This window comes from Taudactylus pleione, unplaced genomic scaffold (assembly GCF_031769625.1).
Source record: "Taudactylus pleione unplaced genomic scaffold, aTauple2 ptg000008l, whole genome shotgun sequence".
NCBI classification, from domain to species: Eukaryota; Metazoa; Chordata; class Amphibia; order Anura; family Myobatrachidae; genus Taudactylus; species Taudactylus pleione.
Window position 1 is genome coordinate 4414005 of NW_028284411.1, and position 9963 is coordinate 4423967.

The following is a 9963-nucleotide window of genomic DNA, read 5'->3' on the forward strand; positions in this document are numbered from 1 at the left end:
TGAATAATAAAGCTGATGAGCCTCCTGTGTTTGGGAGTGATTTACACTAAAATAAAAAAAGTGCATTGGCGAGGTGCCCCCCTAAAACCTATTTCTGGTTACTGCTGCGGTGATGTACATTTATAATGTATAATCCCCCCCCCAATACACACAGCAGAATTATTGCTAGGATAGGAGTCTTGTAGTAGAAGGGTCTCCCACCACTCGTGTAAAAGCAGTCTCTTCCATTTTCCTAATAAATTGACCTCTAGGGGGCAGTGTTAGGTAGGGTGTGTGATAATATATTTACCTTGGAAATAAACAAACAAACATTAGAACAATATGGATATCGGTATCATTTCAGCAATACGTTTACTGTGTATTTATAGTGAGTAGTAATTTATGTGTTCCTTTTGAAAATAACAAAACCCCATTATTACATCATGTACATCTAAGGGACAGTGCTGCATTACCTATGCAAATGTGCCACCTGGTGGCTGATAATATAATCCAGATATACTTAGGGAGAAGAGACCTCTTCACAGAATCAGAGAGGCTTACAGGTGTCTTATTTAGGTTTCACTGAACATCCAGCAGTGAGAAGTGTTTGGCGGGGGTGAGGGTGGTCTCCCCTCAGCTCTCTGATAGGCCTTATTTTGACAACGCCTGGAGTTGGGAGTCCAAGGGTTAGGTTGTACTATCAATATGATGACTTGTGTATGCAAGTGTCACCAATGTGATGCATGTTTACCTGTACAAAAGAGAGACTATACAGGCGCTATATGTCCAGCCGGCCCGTGGAAGAGAAGTGGGGATTAGGAGGAAGGGTGCTAGGCTTTAATGAATAGATCAGGGGTGGCCAACCAGTCAGATTCAGACAGCCCAAAATATCTGTAGGTATGTCAAAGAGCCGAGATCATGCGTGCGCGCCGAAGGGGCACATGCAAAAAGGGGTGTGGCCTTGTGCTAGCTAGGCCACGCCCCTGGTATGAGTATGTAAAAGTGCATGCACACAATCACTGTGGAGGTAACTATTAAAGGGAAAGAAAAGCCAGAACAATATAAAAAAAACAAAACATAAAATACACTGAAACTAGACAGTTACACATCCACAAAATACACTGAAAAAGCCACTTCTACAAAAAATACATTGGAAAAAAAACAGATTCACATAATACAATTCAGCCTCTCCATGTGTCACTCCAGTGGCCCTTGATGTGTCACAACAGCAGCCTGTCCATGCGTCACTCCAGCGGCCCTTGATGTGTTACAACAGCAGCCTGTCCATGCGTCACTCCAGCGGCCCTTGATGTGTCACAACAGCAGCCTGTCCATGCGTCACTCCAGCGGCCCTTGATGTGTCACAACAGCAGCCTGTCCATGCGTCACTCCAGCGGCCCTTGATGTGTCACAACAGCAGCCTGTCCATGCGTCACTCCAGCAGTCAGTGTCAGTCAGGGGAGCCGCATCAGGACAATGGAAGAGCCGCATGTGGGTCAAGAGACAGAGGTTGGCCACCGCTGGAAAGATGTTCTGATGAGATCAGAAAGTAAATTGGTGAAGAAGTAAGTTCCAGAGGAGAGGAGTGGAGGAGGAGGAGGAGAGGGGTGTGTGTTAGAAATTGTAAACAGGGTGAAGATGATACAACACAGAGGGGGATGGCTGATGCAGAGGGATGAGAGGACAATGAAAAGAGGAGCACTTGAGAATGGCAGTCATAGTAGTGGCAGGAGATAAGTGTGTGGATGAGAGTTTTGGTGGCATCGGGTGGAATTGTCGGTAGCGGGATATATTTTGAATGTGGGTTGGGGGAGTGGAAGGATTAAAGAAAGACACTCTGACAGCAGGAAGGCAGCTATTATTCTCAGAAAGAGACGATGGGGGGGAGCAATGAGTTTGCCTTTGATCGTGTTTAATTTGGGAAATCACTGGAACCATCAAGGCTGAGAGGAGAGAGGAGAGGTGTAGGCACTGGAGACTGAGGGAGAACGTGTGAAGGGTGAGGAGGCTGAATCCTGTGTCTCTTTGAATAGGAGGCTCTGAAAATGACTGGATCACCCGTACCTGTGTGCTCTCCAGCATGGCGTCTTCTGAGGTGGGGATCTATGAACCTTGTAGTCTTTAGGTCTCACAAATTCAAAGGCATGCCCTCTCGTAACCATCGCAGGACCGAGACATCTGCTGTTAAGGTCCAATCGGATCGTGCAGTGTGTATGGCGCACGCTGTATAGTTACATCGCTGAGTAGCGCATCCTATAGTGTGTACCCAGCTTTGCAGCACCAGGGACAGGTTTTAAACTGGGTAAACTTACCAACCACAATATTCTGGGTTCATTAACCCCTAGAACTTGGCGGGTGAGGGGGGAGTGGACTAATTTCAGTAAAACATATTCCTAAACAGAATTTTTATTATAATGGAATAAAATAATCCAGATTATATAATCTACTATATATAGTGACCATGCGCTATTCTATATGCTTATTATGCCTATCTATCACCCTTCATTGGTATATCTATAATAGGTGCAGGGTGTGCTGTGCGTACGGTCCCCTGCGTCCCACACCCCACACACCTTGCACTCATATTACCTCTTCCAGGGTCTCGCATCGCCCGGTGCAGCAAATTCTCATCACTGGGAATATAGCATGGGGGGTTTGTACTTGCGCAGGGGAGATGACTCCAGAAATATGGCACAGATGTCATGTTCCCGAAGACCTGAACAAAGCCAGAGTTTACTGCGCAGCCAGAGAGGAGTGGGCCCGCATAGAGGCTGCACACTGGCCCCGTCCACTCCTAAACCACCCACGGTTCCCTAATCTATAACCCTAAAAGCAGCAATAGTCTCCTAGCCTCCATGCCGGATGTCAGCCTGCCCTTCCAATAATCGCCCGTTCCCATAGTGATCAGGCAAATGGAGACTGCCTGGTTACTGCTAGTCGCTGCAGAATTCATATTCTGATTATGACCTAGAGCAGGCCAGGATTTCAGGCCTGATTATCGGTAGGTAAAAAGCTTGCTTAAGCTGGAACAAGAATCAACTCTAGGAGCCACTTTTAATGTGTAATAGTGTCTGTTTGGTCATCTAGCCAAGTGCTGTGTACACAGCCGCCTGTATAGCTGCACAATGCCTGCTATCATGTATATACAAGTCTTCTGGCAGTTGCTAGGAAATGCTGTTCGGTTGCAGTTAGATAAGGAATGGTAAATGGTTGTCCGCACGCACACTGGCACGATGCACTGGAGTCGCTCACTGTAGCTTCCCTCCCCCCTATGTGTAATAAGGATGTATCTATAGAAGTCATTGCAGAACATTTGATGCTGACGCTGCACCCTGGGTCCTGGTAACCTGGATCTAACACCGGCTGTAATACTCACTATGGTCAGAGGTGGGCGCTATTGCAGTTGCGGCTTTGTGCAGACTGACAGCATGGGCCGCTGGCCTCTGACATCCCCACTTCTCCACCTCTGACTCAGGCCCTAAGGGTCAGACTGAGATGAGAGCAAAGCCAAAAAGTTCCCGGTAACTTTGCACCTTGGTAACGCCATGCAGGGGGCAGATGTGACATGTGCAGGGACCGTTACATTTGGGAGGGGTGTAATCGCACATCTAAATTGCAGTGTAAAGATAAAGCTAGCCAACATTTGTGAGCTGCATGCAAAGGCAGCCGGTATTTACCGGCATCGTTCGTACCGATGCTTGCGCCAGCCCCATGCCATGTGCAAGAGATCCGCCAGACACAGGCTCCTCTTCTCCAATCGCAAGACTCAGAATCGCATAGAGCTACTGACATACGCCCACGACACTCCGCAAGTCACGGCGGTCCCATGTGCTCGCACTGTTGTTGTCCGCCTGAGGTGCCCAATCTCACAGACAGATCCGTGTGGCTCAGATTAGGACGGACATGCGCAAAAATGTGCATCTGCACATGCGCGGGGAGGCGCAGGGAGGTGGCTGAGCAATACCGCGCAACTCATATGCTAATGTCAGCAAGAGACGTTTGTGGGCAAAAGACGATTCCAGCCGGCATCTCAGATCTAAGCGCTGCGCCCTCGGTCATAATGTTTGTAGCATCAGCGATGTGAGTAAGGACAAGCACAAGCTTACTCAGGGCCTTATTCACAAATGTATGAAAACGTAAATTGCGCATATGCAGAATTAGTCCTGTGTGGTGCCCCCAGGCACGGGTTATGTGCATGTGCAGCCTCACATATATTCCATATGTAAATATCTGACTTAGTACATAAACCCAGATCTCTACTTCCCCTTATACACATCTATTACACTGTATACAGACATAGGACACTACATCCCCAACATGTCCTGATCACTGTACATGATCATAACACACATCTATTACACTGTATACGACATAGGACACTACACCCCCAACATGACCTGACCGCTGTACATGACCATAATACACATCTATTACACTGTATACAGACATAGGACACTACATCCCCAACATGTCCTGATCACTGTACATGATCATAACACACATCTATTACACTGTATACGACATAGGACACTACACCCCCAACATGACCTGACCGCTGTACATGACCATAATACACATCTATTACACTGTATACAGACATAGGACACTACATCCCCAACATGTCCTGACCGCTGTACATGATCATAATACACATCTATTACTCTGTATACAGACATAGGACACTACACCCCCAACATGTCCTGACCGCTGTACATGATCATAATACACATCTGTTACACACTATACAGACATAGGACACTACACCCCCAACATGTCCTGACCGCTGTACATGATCATAATACACATCTATTACACTCTATACAGACATAGGACACTACACCCCCAACATGTCCTGACCGCTGTACATGATCATAATACACATCTATTACACTGTATACAGACATAGGACACTACACCCCCAACATGACCTGACCACTGTACATGACCATAATACACATCTATTACACTGTATACAGACATAGGACACCACATCTCCAACATGTCCTGATCACTGTACATGATCATAATACACATCTATTACACACTATACAGACATAGGACACTACACCCCCAATATGTCCTGACCGCTGTACATGATCATAATACACATCTATTACAGTGTATACAGACATAGGACACTACACCCCCAACATGTCCTGACCGCTGTACATGACCATAATACACATCTATTACAGTGTATACAGATATAGGACACTACACCCCCAACATGACCTGACCGCTGTACATGATCATAATACACATCTATTACACTGTATACAGACACAGGACACTACACCCCCAACATGACCTGACCGCTGTACATGATCATAATACACATCTATTACACTGTATACAGACACAGGACACTACACCCCCAACATGACCTGACCGCTGTACATGAGCATAATACACATCTATTACACACTATACAGACATAGGACACTACACCCCCAACATGACCTGACCGCTGTACATGATCATAGTACACATCTATTACACACTATACAGACATAGGACACTACACCCCCAACATGACCTGACCGCTGTACATGATCATAGTACACATCTATTACACACTATACAGACATAGGACACTATACCCCCAACATGTCCTGACCGCTGTACATGACCATAATACACATCTATTACATTGTATACAGACATAGGACACTACACCCCAACATGTCCTGACCGCTGTACATGACCATAATACACATCTATTACACTGTATACAGACATAGGACACTACACCCCCAACATGTCCTGACCGCTGGACATAACCATAATACACATTATTATTATTGTCATTTATTTATATGGCGCCACAAGTGTTCCGCAGCGCCTTACAAAGTACATAGACAAAAAAGTAACCATTGACTTACAATACAATACAATACAGGACATGGATAAACATTGCTATATTAGTGACATTAACGCCCGCATAAGCAGCCAATTGTTAGTTGCCCTAGTGGCTAGTAAGAAATAAATTAAATTACAGTAGGGAGAAGCACAAGAGGGTAGAGGGCCCTGCTTGAAAGAGCTTACATTCTTTAAGGGAGGGGAAGACAAACAGGAGTGAGACAGAATGGGGTGGGCCGGGAGAAAGGAAGATGTAGCAGCAAGTTAGGATGAGAGCTGGAAGGCTTTAATGAAGTAGTGGGTCTAAAGAGCTCGTTTGAAAGATGGTAGAGAGGTGCAGAGTCTGATAGGGAGAGGGAGGGAGTTCCAAAGGTGAGGAGCAGCACGGGCAAAGTCTTGGAGGCGGGAGTAGGAGGAAGTAATCAATTGGCATGAAAGGCGGCGTGTATTAAGTGAACGAAGAGGGCGGACAGAAGAGTGAAGGGAGATGAGATCAGAGATGTAAATGGGAGAGGAATGGGTGAGGGCTTTGTAAGTGAGTGTAAGAGCCTTGAATTGGGTTCTGAAAGGCAATGGGAGCCAGTGGAGAGCTTGCAAAAGAGGGGAGGCAGATGTAGAGCGTTTGGAGAGGAAGATGAGCCGAGCAGCAGCATTGAGCACAGACTGGAGAGGAGAGAGATGGGATTTGGGGAGGCCAGCTACGAGAAGGTTACAGTAGTCCAGTCTGGACATGACCAGTGAATGTACAAGGGTTTTGGTAGCATCCTGGGTGAGAAAGGGTCTGATCTTGGAAATATTCTTGAGATGGAAATGACAGGACTGTGAGAGGTTCTGAATGTGTGGTTAAAAGGAGAGGGAAGAGTCCAGGATGACTCCAAGACAACGCACTTTGGGGCTAGATGAGATAGTAATGCCATCTATTAATAAAGAAATAGTGGGACATGATGTTATGTGGGAGGGTGGGAAGACTATCAGCTCAGTCTTAGACATATTAAGTTTGAGAAATTGCTGGGACATCCAGGAAGAGATAGCAGAGAAACAGTTAGAGATACGAGGCAGTAGAGAGGGGGAAAGATCAGGTGAGGAAAGGTAGATCTGAGTATCATCAGCATAGAGATGATAATGGAGGTCAAAAGAGCTGATGAGTTTACCTAGAGAAGACGTATAGAGAGAGAATAGGAGAGGTCCAAGAACAGAACCTTGGGGAACACCTACTGTAAGAGGCTGTGGGGGGGAGGAATCGTCATGAGAGGAAACAGAAGGAACGGTCAGGGAGGTAGGAGGACAGCCAGGAGAGAGCAGTGTCACGTAGACCAAGGGAGTGAAGTATATGCAGCAGTAGAGGGTGGTCCACAGTGTCAAAAGCAGCAGAGAGATCAAGGAGAATGAGCAGTGAGTAGTGGCCCTTGGATTTGGCAGCAAGGAGGTCGTTGCTGACTTTTGTGAGGGCAGTTTCAGTGGAGTGGAGAGAACGGAAGCCAGACTGAAAAGGGTCAAGGAGGGAGTGGGAGGAAAGAAATGTGAGGCGGTTGTAAACAATACGCTCAAGGAGTTTGGAGGCAAAAGGGAGGAGAGAGATTGGACGGTAGTTAGAGAGAATGTTAGGATCAAGGTTAGGTTTTTTAAGAATGGGGGAAACACGGGCATGCTTGAATGCAGAAGGAACAGTGCCAGATGAGAGGGAGAGATTAAGGAGGTGGGCAAGATGGGAGCAGGCAGAAGGAGAGAGGTAGCGGAGGAGGTGGGAGGGGATAGGGTCAAGGGGAAAGGTGGAAGGGGGGAGGACTGGATAAGGGCCTTAACTTCCTCTCCAGTCACAGGGGAGAAGGATGTCAGAGTCGGTAAAATGGATGGGGAGGGGTGATCCAGGAAAGGAGGAGGTGGAGAGCTGGGGGACTAGTTGGATATGATGTCCTGACGTATGGAATCAATTTTAGATGTGAAATAGGTAGCAAAGTCAGTGACAAAGAGCAAGGAGGGGGTGGGCAGAGGAGGGAGTTGAAGGTGGAAGAGACGCTGGGGATTTGAGGACAAGGAGGAGATGAGGATCCTGAAATATGACTGTTTAGAGAGGGAAAGGACAGCACTGTAGGATGACAGCATGAATTTGAAATGGAGAAAATCTGCCTGAGAGCGTGATCTTCTCCACTGTCGCTCGGCGGTTTGTGAACATTTTTGCAGGTGTCTGGTGCATTTGGAATGCCAGGGTTGAGGTGTGAATTTGCGAGGGTGAGTAGTGATCGCCGGAGCAACAGAGTCAAGAGCAGAAGTAAGGGAGGCATTGTATAGGGAAGCAGCTTGTTCAGCGCAGGAGAAAGAGAGGATAGGGGAGAGAAGTGAGTCAAGTAGGGAAGAAAAGAAAGCAGTGTCGATGGCTTCAATGTTACGCTTAGAGATGGTGGCTTTCGGAGGTAGTGGAGGGGAAGGAGAGAGGGATAGGTTAAAAGAGAGGAGGTGATGGTCAGAGAGGGGGAATGGGGAATTGGAGTAAGCAGAAATATCACAACGGTGAGTGAATACCAGATCAAGCAAATGCCCACTCGCATGGGAGGGTGAGGAGGTCCATTGGGAGAGTCCAAATGAGGAAGTGAGGGTGAGTAGTTTGGAGGCAGCAGATTCTGTGGGGATATCAATAGGAATATTGAAGTCACCGAGGATAATAGAGGGAAGGTCTGAGGAGATAAAGTGAGTGAGCCAGGAAGCAAAGTTGTCAAGGAACTTGGAGGGAGGGCCAGGGGGACAGTAGATGACAGCTACTCTAAGGTGTACTGGTTGGAAGAGGCGTATAGCATGAACTTCAAATGTGGAGAATGTAAGGGATGGTTCTGATGGTATATGTTGGTATGAGTAACCAGGGGATAGAAGGACCCCAACACCACCAGCATGGCGACCCCCAGGCCTGGGGGTGTGGGAGAAGGTGAGGCCCCCATAAGAGAGAGCTGCAGGAGAAGTGGTGTCAGAGGGTAAAATCCAGGTTTCAGTAATGGCCAGGAGATTCAGGGAGTTGGAGATGAAAAGATCATGGGTGGGGGTCAGTTTGTTACAGACTGATCTGGCATTCCAGAGGGCACCATATAGAGTGACAGAGTTGATAGGAGAGATGTGAATGAGATTATCAGGGTTGCAATAGCGTGGAGATGAGAATACTTTGGGAGACCGAGATGAATAGAGTGTAGGGATCATCTATTACACTGTATACAGACATAGTACACTACACCCCCAACATGTCCTGACCGCTGTACATGACCATAATACACATCTATTACACTGTATACAGACATAGGACACTACACCCCCAACATGTCCTGACCGCTGTACATGATCATAATACACATCTATTACACTGTATACAGACATAGGACACTACACCCCCAGCATGACCTGACCACTGTACATGATCATAATACACATCTATTACACTGTATACAGACATAGGACACAACATCCCAACATGACCTGACCACTGTACATGACCATAATACACATCTATTACACTGTATACAGACATAGGACACTACACCCCAACATGACCTGACTGTATACAGACATAGGACACTACACCCCCAACATGACCTGACCACTGTACATGACCATAATACACATCTATTACACTGTATACAGACATAGGACACTACACCCCCAACATGTCCTGACCTCTGTACATGACCATAATACACATCTATTACACTGTATACAGACATAGGACACTACACCCCCAACATGACCTGACCGCTGTACATGACCATAATACACATCTGTTACACTGTATACAGACATAGGACACTACACCCCCAACATGTCCTGACCGCTGTACATGATCATAATACACATCTATTACACTGTATACAGACATAGGACACTACACCCCCAACATGACCTGACCGCTGTACATGACCATAATACACATCTATTACACTGTATACAGACATAGGACACTACACCCCCAACATGACCTGACCGCTGTGCATGACCATAATACACATCTATTACACTGTATACAGACATAGGACACTACACCCCCAACATGTCCTGACCTCTGTGCATGATCATAATACACATCTATTACACTGTATACAGACATAGGACACTACACCCCCAACATTCCCTGACCACTGTACATGACCA